The sequence below is a fragment of the Rhea americana genome, unplaced genomic scaffold, assembly GCF_003343005.1.
Source record: "Rhea americana isolate MKP2758 unplaced genomic scaffold, rheAme1 scaffold_158, whole genome shotgun sequence".
NCBI lineage: Eukaryota > Metazoa > Chordata > Aves > Rheiformes > Rheidae > Rhea > Rhea americana.
This window is the reverse complement of record NW_028185683.1, coordinates 1352820-1375102: the sequence shown is the minus strand read 5'-3', so window position 1 is coordinate 1375102 and position 22283 is coordinate 1352820.

The following is a 22283-nucleotide window of genomic DNA, read 5'->3' as shown; positions in this document are numbered from 1 at the left end:
TTCCCTTCCCTTCCTTTTTTCTCTTTTCCCTTTTTTCCTGGTCTGCTCTGGTCTGCTCTGCTTTGCTTTACTTTGCTTTTTTTCTGGAATTTTATGGTTTTGATTTCTCTTCAAGAACAGAATTTCTCTACTTGAAAGGTAATTGACTACAATTCTAAACTTTTAAAATTCACAGAACTTACACATTCCAGGGAACAAGAAGAATAATCCAACTTATTTAATATTGTAAAAGACATATATTCAATTACCTCACTATTTTAGTAAGAGGATAAAATGAATGCTAACATTGCTGATTGATAACAGAATTCTGACATCCTCTTTGAACAAACTTAAGTGGTAATAGAAGATGCAAAACAATGAAGAACATGTACTTCAGTCTTTACATTTTCTGGATATTCCAGTTTAATTGCATAGCCTCAATAACTCATTTATATTTTCCTCTTTTTAATTATATAYGGATATACTTATTCCTAAAGAAGATGCTATTCAAAGGTATCCTTAGAACCATTTTATTTCTCATTCTATTTCTCAATTTTCTTCTCAAGACTGCAAAGGTTAATGAAAATCGAATGGATGATCGCAGGTTTTTTTCAAATGGCGTAAAATCCACTTCTCAAAAAGTAATGAAYGTTAGCCATTTAATCGATCAGAAATATAATTCATATGAAACTATGGCTGCTATCACCACTTTTACCGCTTGAATTATTCTGCAGAACATGAACTTCCACCCTCTTTCAGAAAACAAGAACTTAGTCAGCAATTGATTTCACTCTTTATACTTTCTATTGCTCTACCTGGYAAGGAGCATAAAGCATAGCAAATAGAAATTCTGCTCACAGAGTACGTATATGATTGACTGTATTCACTAGTGAAAGCAAGAACATAATCAGAGCAAACCACAGGATGGCATTCTGAGGGCTGCTTTCCTTAGCTCATATAACAAAMCCTCTTTTTATATGCTGACATAAAATTGAGATCCAAGTTTCAGGGTTGAGACCTATTGCCAGAGGCCTGAATTTTCTGGGCCCAAAATATCCCATCAGTTTTTAAAAATTTGGAGGTAAGGACCACATGAGAGCTCCTCTGCAATGATGCCTCCTGGAGCAAAGTGGAAGGTGCTTAGCACAGAAGACACTTCTACTGGAACCAGTTGTAACSTACGAGACCCTCCTAAGCAACCATTTGAATTCTGACCTCTGCATGTCATCCTGTSTCTTCCAAAGCAAACACAAGAGATGTATTCATTAACTTCACTTCTGACTCTCCTCAGTCTTAGAAAGTATAATACATTGTTCTGCACAAACTCAGAGATTTCTATAAAGGTAAAAAAATAAATCAATGTTCGATAAGAATGCAACACATCACTGTGAATGAGCAGTGTCATGCAACCGCACAGCATAGATGTCCAGGCTCTACGCCGTTAAGGTTCAAATCACAATATATGTAGACTTTCAGAAGCTTAGAAACACTGACAATGCTTAATATAAAAATAATTCTCACTCTAAAAATGATTTTCAGCTCTGATTTTATCATCCAGGTAATACAGACTAACTACTACAGATGCTATTTGCAGGCTTGTCAATGGCTTGTCAGTAATTTGTTTTTGTTGAATTAGGATTGCGAGTTTTAATACAACCTTAACTGTGTCTGATATTCATCCCTTTCAAAGTCCTCATATTCAGCTGAATTGTCCCTATAAGCAGTGTTGACCACATGACATCATTTTATGCATCAGTCATTCAGAGTTCAAGATTTGAGGAAACAGCCCCTCAAGATTTGAGGAACTGAGCCCCAGAGACCTCGGTAATAAAAGAATATCTCAAAAAATACTGCAACTGCAGATTTCCCAGGTAAAGACTTGAGATTTCAGGTATACAGTTCAGAACACTTACTAGCTAATGTTTTCAAAAAGATGTTTTCTACTGATGGGAGCATATGCCTTTCTGATTGAACTGGAATGTGTGATTTTGTAGTGTGTGAATCTCTCGCTACTTCTGTCACCTAACTGAGCCTGCCAAGTCTTAAAAGTGTTCCGGCATACCACAGAGAAACATACACACTCCGTCACGAGTGTTCAATGAACTGAGCAAAACAAACTTTTCAACAGTTAGGTGTCGAGATTGACAGTTATGAAATGAATCAATGAAAAGGCATCCACAAATTATATATTTTTWAAATCTGCTTCAACACACTACATGGACACTTCATTACTGCATTTAATTCCTGCAGGAAAAGATTTCTGAGCAGCACCCTTCTGAGGTAAGAAAATTTAAGTAGCTCTGTGTACAGAGTACAACTGTTGGAAGCACATTTTTTTACTAACAAGCTGCTTGAATGTAAGAYCAAGAAAAATTCCTTCATACGTGGAAATTGTCATTTTGTGATAGCACCTTACAGTGAGAGTAATATATAGGAGTAAGTATTAAGTGAGCAGTATTGGTTTATAACAACATTCATCTAATTCTGTCTCTAAACATCACAAGTAGTAGAAATGAATGGAAGAGTACAAGAACAGAGCAAACATATGGTGGTATTCTCCCTAAATGCTTTGTCACATCTATGTAATCACAAGCTGAAACCCCATTATGCCAGCTGCAGTACGAACAGAATACAAAGAAATGCCCTCAAAAGACCCTGCMGTTTGGCAGAAAGATTGTCACAAATAGATGGAGGTGGATAAAGGTATATGAGCAAGGGTAAAGCAATATTGACCACTGTGGTCATTCTTCAGTACCGTAGACTCATGGGATCACAAACAAATTATTGTAAGGTAAAACACCTGAGGTGTGACTTTACAGTACATCATCTATTCTGTGGAAATTAGCCATAGCTAGGAGAGCCTAAAAATGGGTTTCTAGAAAATAAGAAATCTCTGCTGGTGGTTTTATCTAGTTTCTTTGGAGCCTTGGAGAGATGAAGGAGAAACAGTAAAAAAAAAGAAGGAACAGGTTTGTTTTAAAGTTTATATCAGAACTCCTACTGACTTCAAGTGGGCAAAGATTTTGTTACCAGGAGCCAGGAACACCATACCTAGACCTTTGTTCCTTAGGGCGTGAGATAAAAAAGAAAGAAAGAAAGAAAGAAAGAAAGAAAGAAAGAAATATTTGGTAGTCTTAAAGAGGAATCCTCCAGTCATCATTGTCCCGAGGATGTGAAAGAGATCTCACTGAAAACACAGGATATTCATTTGGAAAATCAGCATATCCTTGACAGTGATCTCTGCTATCTGAGCCTGTGGTTGCTGTTCTGACTTCTCATTTTCACAACACCCTTTGTGAAGGGAGCATCATATATAAGTTCTGATATTATATATCTATACCGGTTCAGCAGAGTGCAAGCAGCCATGCAGATCTTCTGCAGATGATCCTCTGTATCCAGGCATCTTGAGTATCTGTGTGTCAGAAGGCATCTTGAGAATGTTTTCTCTCTCCTGGACACCGTTTTTTAACAGCTGTCCTTTTCCTATGTCACACTGCAGTACGATATTGCTGGAAGCAGTGCTGTATTTTGAGGCAGAGTAAAATCTCATCCATGCACTCCAGAGACTCTGTCTTCCAAAAGGAAGGTAGAAACAAATCACACAACAATCCGTGATGAAACAAAGTTGTATGGAGTCCTGCTCCTGTGGCAGGTCCTTCTGCTAGCTTGGAAAGGACTGTCGCAGCATCGAGTCTGATGTTTCCTTTTAGGCATGAGGCACGCAAAGCCTGGCTCTCCAGCAAGAGTAACTTCCTTAGCAGTTTCTGAGACGATGAGTAACAACACAACCCTGACAAACATTGATAATTCATTTACACAGCATATTGCTTCTGCATGTGTTGTGCCTCCCCTCAAAAAAAGCAAAACAAACGAACAAACAAAAAACCTCTCAAATTCTCTCCCTTCCTTATTAATATGTACTTTTCTTATAATTACTTCAAGAGCACTTTTTAACCTACTTCCTCTCTGGTCCTTTAAAAGCAGATTTTGGATCTCAGTGTTCTTGCTGTTAAGGTTCATGACAAAGGACCCTTGTTATGTTGTTTTGAATAATCTTGGTTTCCTCCAGTGACTAACTGAACACTTATAAATTGCCATGGGATATATAAGTAACAACAAAACTAAGTCAACCTTTTTTAGAAGAGTTCTTAACAGATACTCCCTTTGGAACATTTTTATTCCTTTCTTCCCCATTCCTTTTATTTTTACATGTGAAAGTTTCCCCTAAATAGCCAAAAAAATGAATAATTGTATTGAAGAACAATCCTTATTAAACTGGAGGAGGTTTTCCACCAAAGCTTGATTAAAAAGGAGAGTAATGAGCAAAACAGGTATTCATACTTCTTGCAAGCAGATTKTTTCTCTCTTCCCACCTCTTTAAACACTGAATTTTGAGAAAGGAGTTTAAAAATTTTTCTAAACACTCTCTGGCAAAAAAATGGGCAGCTGTTCTATGTATTGATAGGTGACACTATGCAGGTAGAATCGAGCCCTTGTGCTGCAAAGTCACCACTCTTTGAGAATGTATATTAAAGTCAACATTAGACTCAGAGGAAAACTATTTTCTTTCTTTTTTCTTTCTTTCTTTCTTTTTCTTTTCTTTTCTTTTCTTTTCTTTTCTTTTCTTTTCTTTTNTTTTTGTGGAGAGAAACATTTTGAGAGTAATAATTATTCAATAAACATTTTCAGAAAAAAACAAAACAAAAAACAAGTAAACAAAGATATTAAAAAAAATCTCCAAAGCAGAAACATTTATAGCTTTTGGAAGAGTCAGGTGAACTACACTTAAAGATTAGCAGGGAAAACTTGAATAACTCTTCAGTGTGTAGTGCAACAACATGGGGTTGCAAACGGTACTTTATTTCTCAAGTAGCTGATACTCTGAACTAAAAAATGTTTGCAAGGGATACCATTACCATTAGGATAAAACAAAACAAAACAAAACAAATRTATCCAAACAAATACATCTTCAGCAATGTATTTTGGGGACCAAACAATTTTCRCATGCATCCATATTCAGTATCTGAATTTTCCCAAAGACAGCACTTTTGACAAATTACATTTTAGTCCTTTCAATTTTTTAAAGTGAATTGAAATAAATTGAAATAAAGGCATTTTAATTTGACCTRAGAGTGTCCATGTAGAGTTCTATCTAATTCACTTTTTATCCCCACCCTCAGATTAGTCTTCCTCATGTYTCTATGGCAGCAAGTTTTATTTTCATACATGTTATGCTAAACACTCTGATTTCACTACTGCTCAGTGCCTTCTTCACTTAAGTGATTATCAATCTTTCAATGCTTCTCACAAAATAGTTTGCAAACTATTACACTAGATACTCACTCTCATAAWTTTTTTACATACAAACTCTTTTGTTACTGCTTTCCCTGTTACTGCACCTCCTAGTGTAAAAATACTCCAAGAAACTCCAAAAAATTGCCTAAAAACCCTACTCTGTGCTTTTAAAATTTGTTTTCTGAGAGAGGATACCTGTTCTAACGTCATTATATGTGCTACTCGTGTTACTAATGAAGGCAGCAAGCCATCGTAGTGTAAAATTTTAAAGTTTAACAAATAGTATTGTTATATAACAAAACAAAGAAAAACAAAACAAAACAAAACAAAGGACTGGTGCCTGTCCTGTTGTATGTCAATTTTGGCTGAGCAAATTAATAAGAAGATAGAGATTTCTGGAAAAAAGTCATCCAGCAGAACACTGAAAAGTGTATTAAGTATTAGATCCAGGTTTTCTGTGGGTCAAAGCGTTTCAGAATTACAATCCTGATGTTATCTATTTTCTATCAAAAGTATGCCATATATGTTTGGAAAGGTCTACCTATTAATTGGATAGGATCTGTATTCTGCTTGAAAGGAAGTCTGAAGTTTCAGATGTAGTTCTTGTTACAACGTGAGTAGAGTCTTGCAGTAAACTACCATAATACAGATGTGCCACTGCTATTTTCAACAGACCTTTGCATGAAAGTCCTCTCAAGGGGATATAATCATTCATATGTGTAAGCACCCATCAAGTGAGTAARGATTGCAATGTCTTGCCCTTAAAATTTACATGCATTTTTTGCAAGGAAAYTTACAGCGTGTTGAATCTAATTACTGTGTGATCCTTTTTCTGAACATGAATATAGAAAAAATGATAATTATCTAGCTGAAGAATTTTTCATCAGGAACTAGGATTTTTAAAGCAAATGGTCAGAATGTGATTTATTCAATAGCAAAAAAAATCTATATTTATTTCATCATTATTTTGAATGAAATGTGTTAATTTTCTTTTGTAAAAGGTCACCTTTTCACTGCTTAATATAAATTTTAAAAAAGTACTGAAAAACCATCCATCTACCTCAAAATAGACCAGAAATATTTTTATTTTCTGGATTTTCACTCTGAAAGGGAAAAAGAAAAGGAGACATATCTAAATTTTTAATCTTTGCTACAGAYATTCAGAGGGAAAAATCCTGAAATTTTTGGACAACAGAGACTGTTTTCCTTTCCCAAATTTGATTCATTGTTCTTTCTCTCTCTCTCTCTCTTTTTTTTTTTTTTTTTTTTTTTTTTTTTTTTTAATCCTGTTCATGCTCTTCCCCTTTCCTTTCTTGCTTTCCAGCCCCATCAAAGAGGGCCGGGCGCTGCTTAGGTCAGTGCTGTACAGAGTTGTTAATTGGATTCTGTCAGAAAAGACAAGGTCTTTCCTTGCCTTCTTCTGGGCTACTTTTCTGAATAYCATAATATGAAAATACACTGAATTTCTTCTAAGCAGGAGAAGGCCTCTTTTTAATCTTATTTGAACTTCCAAGATGGAGTGCTCAAAGCACTCCAAAGGAGAGATCTCAATGTTATAATAACCTTTATTTAAGGTCATATTTTTTCTGTATAGAAAAGGCTCATGATAGTTTTTGCTACATTTTCAGTTTTACTGAACTCTTCTGCTTCCAAGAAGTCATTGAAATTAGTGCTTAACTGATACCTCTGTACTGAAGGACTATACATTCTTTGAATAAATGAATGTACTACGTATCCTCTATTTTAAATTTGGGAAGTGTTTTTCTTAGACTACAGACTGAATTTCTAGTTTAAACAAGAAAAAAAAATGAAGGCTAAAGATTAGCTTAATTTTGCTTGCACCTCTTGGCAAGGCATTTTTAGATTTAGTGGTAATTTGCCAATTAAAAACAGAACAAATATGTCTTAACTAAAGTAGGAGAGGATACTGTCTGAAGTGAAGCTGTCTAGTTATTATAAGAAGTAGCTGATCAGCTTTAATCTTTTAAGCAAACTCCACAAAGTGTTACCACTTTTCCAAGAACAACTGAAACTGAAGAAGGGAATCATTAAAAAAAACCCTTAACCAATAATTGATAATTAATTGATATCAAAAACAAATAAATAGTTTCAGTAGAACTCTCACTCAGTATTTTCTTTCAACAGACCTGCTCACTGAAATTTYATATGCATAAATGTTTAGTCAGTCCACAGTGGCACACATAAAGAAAAATAAACAATGGATATGAAATATTTGAGCRTAAATCTGCATTATTTGTCAACTAGGTAATATGCAGGATCTCAGGCAATGTGAATACTGAAATTACCTATTATATACTTATTGGTGGTAAAAGGTACTTCAGAAGCTGCAAATATATCAATTCTTCACAAGCTTATGGTAATAYAGCTCAGTAGCTAGAAGCTATTTGAACACGGGTTTAAAGTTGATGGTCTAAAATACTAAATAAATACTAAAATAAAATTCTTTAAAAGTGTAAATTCTGTTTAATACCAGATTATCATCGTATTTTAATGGATTTTTTTCTTAAAATTTACTAGATCTATTCTAAGATGTTAGCATACTTTTTCATTTGATGTTGGTTGTTTTCCAAAGTTTTCTTCTGATCACGTTCAGATGACTGTRTAATGGAAGCTAATGGATCTGTAAATCACAATATAGTGGCAATTCACATTATGACTTTTCTTGCTTCCACCTTTACGAATGATACAATTTTACTAATATTTATGAAGTGTATAGAAGCTTTTCTTGAAAGCCAGCACAGCCRCACTGAGTCCTAAGTTCATACTGTATGTTTAATAGACGTTAACTTCAAAATAATAAGATGAAGATTTCAGCCAAATATTAGCCCTATTTACTCTTTTTTAAGTGCTGTTCCATTGGACACTGCTGCCTCTTCATTTTTTGTTCTCACAAATTGATTAGGAATGTCTAGAATCAAATTATGCTGTTAGGCTTTCAACTTAAAACCATTTACTTAATTACCTACTATCTGGAAAATCATGCACAAATGGGTTGTGCTAACACAAAAGCAGATTTTAAGAACAGACAAGTGTAGAAAAGCCCCTGACACAACCAGTTTCAGCAAGGGTCCGTCCTGTTGAGGAAGATCTCTGAACAAGGTAACATGACTGAGTGCAGTCTTGCCCTCTACTGTCTAAAAGTGCATGTACCTACAGCACTGCTGTCTGCAAAACAGGTCACCAACTAACCGCAGCCTGTAGCTCCAAGGAGATACTGCCCACACCACTTCCCCAGAAACAAGAAATGTTTCAGACACCATGACTCTGATTTTAAATCAAATTGACCAAGATAATAAAACTTTATATTTACCCAGATGTGTTTGATTAAAACATTACTTGTGTTCTGTAAGACCGTAACCTATATATTTGAAGATGTACTTTTCTGAGTGCTTGAGCATTTTTAAATAAACCCTCTCAAAAATACCCTGAAACTTGCCATGACCCCAGAGCATTAGGATCAAATATAATAAAACAAAAAGAAAAAAAAAACAATCTAGAAAAAGGTTTTCTAAAAGTTAAACAGTAATGGTTTAAATGCATCGGTGTTATATATATTTATGGATAAAGTAAAAATATTTAATAAATAAGCATTTTAAATCTTCCCCTTTGGAAACCAACTAATAAACAAAAGAAACATGAAATGTGTTTCTAAATTCTGTAAAAGAAATGAAATCTTCATTTGTAAGATATGTCACAATACCAATAATCAAAAAAAAAAAAAAAAAAAGTGCATATCTATCCTAGGTACCACATAGGTAAAAATCAATCTTAGTAGAGCTGATAGTTAAAAGAGACAAAAGCCAAAGTGTCATTTTGTCTAGCAAAATGCATTTCTGGGATTGCAAATGAATGCACATACATGCACACTCTGAATGACTCATTTAGGACCTAGGCTAATCTGCTAAAATGATGGTTGGTCAAATTCTATCTATCTATCCATCTATCTATAAATCATCGTATATACAATTGTAATATATATATGTATTTATATAAAACATATTCCAGCATTCTTATAGTGCATTAAGTGCTTCAGTATACACATTAATACTATTAAAATTTGAGCCTAAAAATCCATGTAAAGTTTGAGCAATTTTTCTTTCCTTGMACAGAAAATTCTTTAAAGAATGTGCATATTTTCATGGACTACAGTAGCCCTGGAGGATCAGGAATGGAAGAGGTAGAGTTCTGTTTGCCTGTACTTATTTTTCACTGCCATATTGATCAGCTGAACACATTAAAAAGTAATTGAAGTAGATCTTCCTGGCTAAGACATTTGTCACTGATGATGTGTCTTCCATAGCTGACTGGCATGCAGTTGCTCTTGCAAAGGCTTTATGCATGCATACCCAGGCTATGCCTCCCACAAAAAGAAAAAAAAAAGAAAAAAAGAAAAAAAAAAGAAGAAAGAAAAGTAAGTTTAAATAAGTTTGGGAACACTTGGATGGCTTGAGAATCACTTAAGCCCCAAAGCATTTTCTTTTCCTCATGGAAGGTGTGTACTTGATGCACATGCAGCTGTGCACTGCAGAGCACAGCTGAGTGCCTATCAAGATTACCTTGTAAAATAGTAACTCTTAGAAATCAAATATGATCTGACATAGATGGCAGTAAACTAAAGCTACATATCTTAAGCAGAGTTGTCCAAAGTTTTCCTTTCACTTAGAATCTCAGCATCAAAAGACCATGAATAATGAACAGGTTTGTCACAGGACATTAAATGCTGCATTTAAATACATTCAGAATGAATTGTGAATGCACTGAGAAAWGGTCTATATTTGAGTGTTTGCATAGTTACAGTTTATACTATTCCACAAATTTCATATTCCTCTAGTCAGTATTCTCTAATATCCATGACTGCTTTGATTGATTTGTATCTTGCTAATGATAGTGGATTTTTGAAGATAAGCTAAGAAAAAGCTTGGACAAATATAAAGTTATATCCCCATGCATACTGTTATTATTGAAACAACTATTCATGCTAATATACAAAGTTGTGGACAAGGCAACAATAATTTAACATAATTTAAGAAGGAAATAAGTAACTATTTTTTTTTCTATGTAAGCACAGAAACAACATGTTTTCTATGTAAAACATTAAGTTTTACATACTATCATAGAACAATTTAACTTGGAGAGGACTACAGATCATCTATACATACACAGAATTTTAGATACATTTAAATATATTTATAAGATATTACAATAATCCTTGTTATTTGCTATCTTACTTTTAATACTTGCTTTGATACATACAATGCAGTCATTCAGAAGACAAAAGAGGAAAGAAATGAATATAAATTAATTTCTCTTAAGTCAAGTAAGAAGTCAGAGCTTCTAATTCTAATATCTAGATTTTAAACTGATCTTCAACTTACAGTGAAGCTCCCAATCCAAATACAAATCTGCRTGAAATATAATTCTGAAAGCTCACAAAAGTTGTCTGTGTTCAACTTAGTACATGAATTTCACAGTCTTCATTCAGACACTGGCCCCTACAGCTTCCAGTGCCTCTAGAATATGGTCTGCTTGTTCTTGGGATGTTTACTCAGACTACTCTTTAAAAATATCCTCATTATGAGGACCAAACCGTAAGAATGTGTGCTTTTATCATGTGAATCAGCAGAATATTGTGCTAAGGCTGACCTCCAGCAAGCCAGTTCTCCTGTTCTTGAGCTTAACCACTGACAAGGTCAAATATCATGACAATGAAACATAAGTTAAGTACTTAGAAGTACATCAGATAGCTCATAGGTGAAGCCCAAAAATGTTCATTGTAGCAATAGAGCTACAGGAGCTCAGTTGATTGATCCTCCCCAAAACTGCACTGAAGTTGCTGCAAAAAGGTAAAAATGAATAAAAAGAAGAAAAAAAAAAAAACAATTAGCTCTGTCTACCCAGTTTAATCAGTTTTCTACAGCTGCATTAGGTGTGATGCAAATAGGTAAATTACTCTGCATGCATCCACTTGAATTTCTAATGATGCATTGTGTGTGCTATATGCTCAATGCAAAAAGCTGGCATCATGCTGTGATCACATTTATAAATTYCAATGATCATCATGTTTTGACTCTTTTCAAGGCTTTAATTCTGACTCAGAACATTTATTTTTTTTAGCTATTCTTTTGTGTGTGTGTAGTTGTGTGTATCAATAAGTAAACACTTTAAAAAAAAATACATGCAAATTGCAAATTAGTTTAGAGGTAGGGTAGAGACATTAGTACAARCTGGAGATGTTTTCCTGATAGGTTACCCTAATGGGAATTAAAAGCAGCTTAAAAAATACATCCTGCTTTTTCACCAAGTGCAGTGTCACAATGGTCAATGAATTTGCAGAAAGTTTAAATCAGTGGAGAAAATGACCACTTAGTTTTTCTGGCTAACAACAGTTAACAAAGAATTTCTGCTCTCTTCTGGAATGCAAAGACATTTAAATTGTTTTATGCTTCTTTTGCAATGGTATATTGTATCCTAGCTCTTGAAGAGTTAACTTCTTATTTCAGAGACAATGGAGAATTTTTTTCTGACATTGATAAAACCTGTGTTTGGCAAATTTTGCTCKTAGCACACTCGGATAAGCAGCAGCTTAACACTAACTGAAAAAGTTCTGCAACGTGCAGGTTGTACCTCTTTTCAGGGGCGAAGGTTAATGGTACTGCCATGTAAAAGAGCTTCCCCCTTGAGCTTGGATGACAGAGGGATTTATTCTGAAGATGATTAACGCATTCCAAAAAGGCTGGTGCTCTGCAGCATGGACATATTTTCTAACAAAGATATGTTAATAAGATACATCTCTATAAGGTAAAGTCTTTTAAAATAGACATGTAATAATGACTTAATCTTTCTTTTCCTTTTCCTTTTCCTTTTCCTTTTCCTTTTCCTTTTCCTTCTTCTTCTTCTTCTTTCTTTTTTCCTTCCATTAAGGAAGAAAGACTTTAAGTAGAGCATCACCACCTTACCAGAAATTTACTTGTGAAATGACTACAGTTTGTTCTGGAGATATAAAACAGACTGATGACCCTGTTTGTAATTAACTGCCACGAACGATTATCTTTCCAAAACATGTTTCYCTGGGCCCCAAAGAGGACTTGCTCACTAGAGTGTTTTCAGGCTTAGTTCTTGCTGAACTATCTCAAAGTAAAGACTAACTTTTCTTTTGTCTCATACCTGTTTTCTGAAGTGMTAGCTTAGCTGCTGCTCCAATCACCTATCTCAATGTTCTGGGTCAGAGAATAGAGCCTCTACATTTTCTCTTCTATTAAATGGAGGTACGGTTGTGTTGCTGTCACTGTCAGTTATACTTCTCATTCTGCTTGTCATGATGAATAAATAATACATAATACTATCGAAGAAAGGCATGGAGAAAAATATCCCTTTTCAGCTTGGATCTTTTTAAACAAAGTTGAATYGGTAGATTTTTGATTATAGAAAAATTTGTTTTGTGGAAAAACAAATCAATGTTTTCTGCTACAAACAAAGAAATTTACTATTTTTTCAGCCTCCAGAATGATGTTGATTTTGATTTATGTATTTTCATACATACATAYGTATACACAAATACCTTACTGAGGATATATATATATACACACACATACATAAATACTTATATACATACATTATATGTATATATAGAAACATTAAAAATTCCTGATTTTCTTATTAAAAAATGATTTTGTAACAGATCTGCTGTTCTGTTTTTCTCTTTCTATACCTCAAAATGTTTTGAATTCAATTTTCACCTTCAAATGTCATAAAATACAGCTTCTAAACTTCTATTACTCTCAATTTTTTGCGTTCTTCTTAATTACTGTTTTTTCTGCTTCTTATAAAACATTGTTCATATTTTTGTCCCCTTTGTGTACTTGCTTGTGTTTCAGACTTTAATAGAAGAGTATCAATTTGATATTGCCATATAGAAACTGTGAAAATTATGTTTGTCTAGTGCCTAACAAATTTATAGATTATGACGAAATGTAAGGGTTAATTAGAAATGAACTTATTAATAAATAAATAAACATTCTAAGCTTACAAAGAAGCAAAGTAGTAGCTGAGTATTAGTAATCCACTACTACTACTACAACTACAACTACTACTACTACTCACCTACTAATGGACTCCTAAATCCCTTCCCACTGTGACAATTGCTATTATTTCAATGAGGCAAAACACATTTCAACAACCAACTCAGAATCTACAAATGTATCAGTGAACTCAAWTTTGACCATGTGTGACTATGATCCATTCTGAACAAGTCAAATTTTCATTAAATAACCAATGGGGTGTCATATACATTTTAATCAGTAACATTCATTGAAAGGTAACTGGATAGCTATTTCCTACTCTTTCCAAAAGCTCTTTCTCTCTGTTCTTTTGCAATATGAAATACATATATTTTATTTATATATTATATATATATAYACATACCTACAAACACAAATAATGCATTTAAAAACATGCATAGAGTTCCTTGCTTTTATTTTTTTTACTCAGAGCTCTAACACAGAATCCTAGTAATATGCTTTTAATGAAGTAGTATTAAAAACCCTTCTCAGAGTTTTACTGAGGTTGTTACATCAACATACTATSCCTTCCACACACTTTCTCAAAAACACAGTATGCTAAACCTACAATGTTATATGAGTGCAAAACTCCTTTCAACATCCCTTGAATATTACACCTTGTCTCCTAGTCTGATAGGAAGTGTCCTTTGATAGCAGAAAAAAAAAAAATGAGAGAAAGCAAAAAAAGAAAAATCTTAAGTCAGAGGACTAATTTAAATGGTGAATATCTCAGTGAGTATGTTTCACTGGTTTAACTGACTAGCTTTAAATGTGAGCCTGCTTCTTCTGGAGAGGAAGATGGGGAGAGTATGGTGAAAGCTGGTGGGTGGCTTTTTTAAACAATGAAATTAATTTGTTTAATGCATTGCAAAATTTTATTTTACCTTAAATATTTAAGCTTTATCAGTAGTCAGACATTTAGCCCTGAGAGTAATAAAACTGATAAGTCATCCTCTTTTTTGAGAGTTAGTATTCCTGATCTAGCACTTATGGATGCATTTCCTCATGTAGTCTACCTAATTTCAAATATAAATGAGTGAACAGGTAGACTTTTAATAGAGTCTTGAAGGAACTGGTACTGCTTCACACATTATTTAGTATCAGAGCTAAACATGAAATCTTTATCGACATAATGAAGAGATCATGTCAAGACTCAYGAGATGCTGAACAACAGGGAGCATTAAGTGATCCACATTGTTTTGGAAACAGAGCAGTACAAACAATTAAAAAATATCATATGCAGAAAGAAAGAATGTGGGCGTGCTTTGAACAAAGGAAAATTTCTCTAGTAAATCAATAGCTCCGAATAGAGTTGAGTTTCCCTTGTGCTAAGTGGTGCTGTTTAGACCTAGTCTTCAAAGATGATGTTGCAATGAGCAACTATGAAGGCAAGTGTGAGCCTGCAGTACAGGAACTGTAAAATTTTTCAGCAGCAAAGTTATTCTCCTTGGTGCTAATATGGCCGTTATTAGAAGAAGATGTCTRTTCAAAGCTGATAATTGAAGAAAGAGGTGAATAAATTGCAGGAGAGAACTGCAAGAATAGTTAAAAGATTAGAAAAAACCTACAAGGTCTTGATATGTTTAGCAGAAATACTTAAAAGGCAGATCACAACCCATAACTACCAAATAAAATACTAAAACCTTATCAGTGGACTATTTAGAGTCCTTATAAGAGACAAATTCAAAAATTGAAGCTAGATGTGCTCAGAGTAAATATAAAGTTTATAGTATAAACATTAAAGTTAATTAACTATTTGAATTATGTATCAATGATTCTAGYGGGTCCTCTAACAACAGCAATTGTAAGTAATAAAGCTAAATATTTTTCTGAAAGATGTCATTAAATACAATAAAATTAAACTTAACTTGACTATCTGACATTTTGCATGTTAAGTCTGTGTTATGATACAAGAGGAACCATGTCATAAAACCTCGTGGCTCCTGTTATTCAGAAAGTCAGTCTGGGGAAGCAGAAGGATCCTTTATCCTTTTTGGAGGAAGAATCTATAGCAGTGGGTTTCCTAATGGACTGTACAGAAGTGAACACGAAACATACACCGCAGCTTGAGACTGGAATAAAATTATGGCTGTTTGTCACAGTTGCATAGAAGTTTTAGAAAGATCATTATTAACTGTTGGGCAAGCTACACTGAGAGATGTAGAGACAGTTTAAACTTGTTTTTTAATACAAATGTCCTAGGTGATTCCACAATTGTGAAATCCTAGGAAAACTCATTGGGTTCCATTAATCTTCACTGCATTCTGGGGTGGTAAACCTGTAGCAATTTGCCACCTGCTGAAACTGTTTTGCATCTATGGTATTTACTGAAGAGATTTGTATAAAGGTTGAAAGTGTTGCTTTGCAATCTCATGCATACACTAATGAGTTATTACACACCTGCTGAATCATATTGCATCTGTTTGTAGATTTCAAGTGACATTTTTTGTGAAATATTTGACTAAAATGCCTTAAATGTGAGTCTCTCAGGAACAACTACAGAGTCTGTCTTTGGAGAAACATCTGATCATATATAGGCCTACTTGAATCAAGGCAAATTGTAACATTCTAGTGTTAAGAAAATCCACATAAATCAATCAGGTGGAAGCACAGTAATCTATAGTTGAATAATTATTACTTTTGCACAACTAAGGACTTTTACTAATAGACTTCTGTCACCATCTAAAAAAGTCAATATCTACAGAAATACGAAAATATAACTTAGAAGAAAGATGTGAGTATACTGGAAGTGAAAACAGTAAACACCAAATCAGAATAATTGATCTCTGTTTTCCTACACTTTATTTCTTCACTCACYRTATTTTCATTTTGTGTGTTTTCCTTGTGTTTTCTTCCTAACATCAGCAAAAGCCAGGGGTCTCTTACATGCCATGTCCTTTCCAATTGCAGCATTTGAACAATCTGTGTAGAGCAGCTCACATTGTCCCTGAAGCCTTTTAGTTTCTTGTTTCTAAAAGKGAATAACTAATACTTCGGAAAAATGTTTGTGTCTTGATGTATTTACTCTTTATCATATAGAACACTTTGGACAAGCTATAACTGTTTTCCCAATGAATGTTCAATGTTTAAGTCAATATTAGAGAGACAATAATAGGCATTTGAAGACCTGGATCTGCCAGATTTGCTCAGGCTGGCAAGCATCTTGTCCCATAAATGTTAGTAGGAAAGTAGATGATTTATTTACTCTCCACGGATGTCTACCTTGATTCAGAGATCAGTGATCCAACTCTACTTTAAAGGCAACAGTAAAGAAGTATGCAAAAGTACCACAGGTGAATACATTGACAATACAAAGTTCATTTTACTTGTACTCCTTTTACACCATTTCCATCTGAATGAGTCCTCCAATCACATTGTTAAGCTATGCTCAGATCCCCTGATTATTTCATAAAATTTTGTATTACTATTCAGCTAGAAGTCTGTATATGAGGAGGGGGTGATGGAGGTGAAGGATGAAAGGAATAAAAAAATACTGAGACTCAAGAAGCAATAACATTTAGGGAACTATTTTAAAGAGACAAAGATTTTTGGTTTTAATTGTTGGTTTTGCGTGTTCATAGAGTCAGGCATCATTAAAACTAGTCAACATGCAGAAGGAAAGATTTTCTAATACTTTTTCATAGTTATGTGGATTTTATTCTYAAGGTTAAAGACACAGGACACAATTATTAACCTCAAAAAGTTTGCAGAATGTAGAAATATACTTTGATAACCCACAAATGGCTTGAAGAGAGAAAGATTTTGAATTGGAGCAGTGAAAGAAAGGAAAGGATGCAGAAAGGATGTGGAAAGGAAAGGATACAGAAAGCAAAGGGTGTGGAAAGGATGCGGAAAGGAAAGGAAAAAGGAAAGCAGAGGAAAGGAGAGGAAAAGAGAGGAAAGGAGAGGAGGAGGAAGTTAATAGGAGAGAAAATTATGATCAATATTAAGTTATCTCTTCACAAAGAGGTGTCTCAAAGAGAAATGCAGTTAGATTTCATGCTTCTCTAGGACTGTAGGAAAAGGAGATGGAGGAATTGTATGAAAACTGAATAATGAAAATAATTGTTTACTGTTGTATACAAAATGCTACTTCCAGATTCATACCTCTTTCTACAAAGTTAATTCTCTTTAAAWTAATGTTCTTAATATCAGTTGAACATTTCTTAGAGTGAGTAAAAGTTGATTTCAGCTAACATAATAATGACCATTGCCTGAACTGAAAATCAGTTAATTATGTCATTTATTTGTTTCAGAATAAAGTTACTTCCTTTGAGAAACTTCAAATGACAACTTCAAATGACTGCTCAAGCTCGCTTAAAAGAATGAAGTAATGTTTTATAAAAGTGAGAATCTTTCACRTCAGTAAGCACTTGGGCTAACAGGTCATTTATGCATGTGCAATCTTTGTTAATTTTTWAAAAATCTGTAATATGAAGTAAAATATTATCAACATGAATCTAATRCAATGGAGTTCTATATTCAAATTGCAAATATACCTGTATTGACTTTTTGTTGTAATGGACTAATTGCAATTTTAGGCAGCATTGACTAATTTTGATTGGAGAAAGAATTTAATAATGCATGGTTTGCTTACAGGAAAAAGTAAAAACAAACTAGCAACTTCTAAACAATCTGTAGCTCCAGGATGCTGTTTTCCATCAACTGATATCTAAAATCATACAAAATCCTCAATGTTACCACAGTATCAAAGAGCATGACATGGAAAATACAAAACTTATTAATATTTTTAATTATCGTTTTTTAGACAATCATCCTTGAATGTTAGCTTTCTTTGGAAAGCCAAGAAATATATCTTCTTACTTTTAATTAAAAAAGAAAGATCATCTAAAAGGTGAGAAATAAAGTGAAAAAATGCTTGAAATGWTTTTAAAAATGTATAGATTGCTCTAAGATTTATAGTGATATACATAAAGCACATCCAACATATTCCAGCATGTACAGTAGGTTACTTAAAAGGATACTGTTTTAAAAGAATTGCTTGTATTTCTTTATTTCCATTTCACACTTTATTGAAATGTCAAAWTTTTTTTTAAGTGATGTCTTTTTATAGCAATTTTGTCTTTCAGATTATTTTCATATATCAAAAAAGAAACTAYAAAACAGGGTTCTCTTGGCCAGGCCAGATTATTTATTTATTTATCTATCTATTTATTTAAACTACCTACATTATGTTGCCTAAAGAGAGGAAATATGTCTTTTTGATTTTAAATGTTATTTCCCTGAACCTTCATTAAAGATCGTGTGTGTCTCTTTCATGTGCTTATCAGTCTAAACTAAACTTATACAAATGAGTGCATGCCAATCTACTATGCTGAGAACCAGTAATAACCCTGCACTCACTGTAAGATGTTACAACCCCCTTAACATAAGAAAGAAGTCAAAAAGTAAAGATGAGCAATGAAACTAGAGTTTACATGTGAGAAAGGGACTCTCTCTGTCAGCTTCAATCATTTGTTTTGCTCCGCATGATTTGTAAGTTCTAAGAGTAAAAAAAAGCATCTGAATAATCATTTATTTGATCCTTATTAATATGTAGGTCCTAATTTTGTTTTTGGATCTGTCTGTACTACTGTTGCCTGATAGTGCCAAGGACCAGTGACTATACAAGGAGCATAACCTCAACGGTCTCAGAGAATATGGTATAGTACCATTAAAGATATTCCACAGGGTATGTGAATGGAAGACCAACAGTTAAAGGTACATAAAATATAATCCTTGCAGATCCCATGCGATTAGTAGCATACTCCGTTTCTGCCTTGCTGCTGCTTTTCCATCCCTAAGGTGTATCTCTTCCTTTGTTTAGATTTTTTCTTCAGCTTTCAGACATTCTTAATACACTTTGCTGGTAATAGTTTTGTTATCCATCTTACGTATTTTATTTTTCTTCTCTTTTTCAATTGCCCTTGAATGCACAAAATCTTGTTCKCTTTTTACTAATCTCAGATTACAGCAGAAAGTATTCTATTGTAAATGTAACTTTTATTACTGAGTAATAGAGATTAAATTACATATAAAAAAAAGAAAATGATAAACATTACTCCTGTCAAGGAAACAAATTGTGACCATTTTTTGATTTATTAAAAATAAGGGCTTGGGAAAAAATCCAAAATACTTATAAACTGTACAAATAAACAAACTTGTATGCTGCTAATGAAACAGCAGTTTCATACTTTACACTGAAATAATAACTCTTCTACTCATATTTTGAGGAAAAAAATAAGTTTGGCTATAAAAGMTAGTCCTATAGTTCAATGTACATTTATACAGTAGTCTTCAAAGAAGTTGCACACAGCTGSCAAATTGCAAACATTATGTAGTAAGTATCATTAGATTATTTTACTCTTATATTCCCCCATGCCCCTCAGTCAAGGGATCCAAAAATGGAATAAATTTCACACTAATTATCCAGGAATACAAGGACAGGCAGATAGAGAATTAAAAAATCCAATTGACCTGCTCTTCCCTTGTCTAATCAACAGGCAGACATACTTTGTCATCRTCATTAGAGATCACTTTCTCAAAACAAAAGTAGACAGTTTAAGATTTTCTACTTTCAGRTGTATACCAAAAACAGCCCAAATGATGCTTTATAATCCAAGATTATAATCCAAAAATCAAATCAGAACATGAATCTGAAAAGTAATTTGGATTGATTTAAAAGGCATCCTGGCAATCTGTACGTATTTCCCCTAATTGTTTTACTAYGAAATAAAACTTCTCTTTAAAGTGATGATCAGTCAACAACAGAGGTTCTCAAGAGCAGGGCTTCCTCTGCAGCCGCACTGTCTTGGCCTCACTGACGATTCATAAGGAATAGCCTTGAATGTTGGAAAGAGTAGTTGTTAATCCGGGTTTGCATGACTCCAGGACAGGTATCTCATGCTGATCAAAGTCTGCTTATGTTCCTTGTAATGTTCCTTGTCCCCTCCATTCTATTTCACATAGAAATTTTGAGGAGATAAACATATTTAAGATGTGCGAATGTATCAAAATGATAACCGTTCTTAGAAGACAGGCTACAGTCCCTTTAATGTGGAAAGAGATCATCCACAGCATATTTACCATGGCAGGGTCGATTTATTGCAATGTGCATGAGATTCTGACTCTGAATACCAGAATTACTTGCTCACCCAACCTAATGCTGTCCATCAGCAGCCCTGTAGGACCACAAGATCAGGCCTCCCTTGGGCATTTGGGATGCATAAATTCGGGGCCGAGGGATTCTTCCTCTTGCTGCAGCTCATGTGAAATCAAGGGTCTTATTTCTTTCTTATTTATTACCAGTCCCTCTTGAGTACTTGGATGCTCATGCTGGTTTTCTTTCACTAACTAATTACTGATCTAATGATCCTTGTTCATTTTCTTAAAAGTATGTCATTAAGCCAGCAGAACCCAACCACTGTTTTGAAGCAAAAGAAAAAAAAATGACTTAATATTCATCAGTTTATTTCACAGGTTAACATGCAAAAACAACAGCTGAGCTTTTCTCTGTCTTTACATATAAGAACTATTCTACAAGCTTTTTCAACTTTGGTGTTTCAACAGCTATGATATACTCTTGCCATTTACACCAGTGGTTATATCTATATTGTGTTCACACTCAATATGAAAAAATCAAATATATTTATAAATTTCAAGCGTGTAAGAAACTGTAAAGATCTTTTCCYTTATCTTATCAGATAGATTTGGATAGCAAGTGCTGTTTCTTTCTAACAGTTATCAAATAAGCTAAGCAACAACAATTCTACCATAAAAATGCTAACTGATTTGTCTTTTTGAACTAACTGCCTAAAGCAAAGCACTTAATTGGCATCAGTATAGACTATTTTTTTTTTTTTAAAAAGAATCACTACTCACAAAGTATTAAAACAAAAAAAGAGATTCAAAACAAGTAAGTAAATAAGAAATCAAATTTAGAAAGAATTACAAAAGCCTTATCACAGTGCGTGACAAGAAAGACTTAAAGAAATCTGTTAGCAACTTGTACCAAAACTCAAGAACAATTAGTACCATAGACAGAAAAAAAAAAAAAAAATTGATCATCTAGGCTGATTTTCAGTGTCAGTCAGAAAACCTGTTTAGTAATTTCCAGCTGCTGCATCATGCCCTTGATGGTCATTTAACAAGAGGTACTTAGTCTAGAGCTTGTGAAGTCACCATTGAAAGTTCCTTGAAATATGTTTCTAACTTTTTATGTGAGAAATATAGTTAAAATGTAAAGGAAGTTTGTCCTTAGACCTTTGCTAGTTGGGTCCAAATTACAAAAAATTGTTGCAGACAAGGTTGCTCTTATTTTGATATGACAYCTAGTGACTGCATTCCACAGAAAGTGTCTAATTTTACATCTCTATTGTGGCTAAGCCTGAAACAGGAATGTGGTAGTGAGTGAAGTTAGGCATATACAAAACAGAATCTGGTGTTTATTGACTGTTTTTTTCATCAGGCAAACTTATTCCTGAAAGCTAGACACTTAAAATCATTGCGTTTGAGACATGGACAGAGAAAAAAGTAAAAAAGACATAAATGATAACAACACATAAGTTTGAAGACCTCTGAAAAGGCTTAGCATGAATATCACCTATTAGTAAARTAAAACAAAAAGGAAGGATTTTTTTTATAGATACTGATATCAAGTCCTTTCTAGAGTACTAACACATAGCCTCCAACAATAGTTGCAATAAATCTTCATGTTCAAAAGGAGACGTATGATCCATAAACTCTTCAAACACTAAGAACTACTACAAATAATCTATGAAATTCTATGATATTTATGAACATGAAAGCTGGACTACTACAGTCAAAAAAAGCTTACCTATTCCATCATCTTTAGTTTATTTTGTTAGGAATTCTTTTTCCTTTTTACAAACAAATATATGTCTATGTATTTCTCCAAAACTATACAAAAAC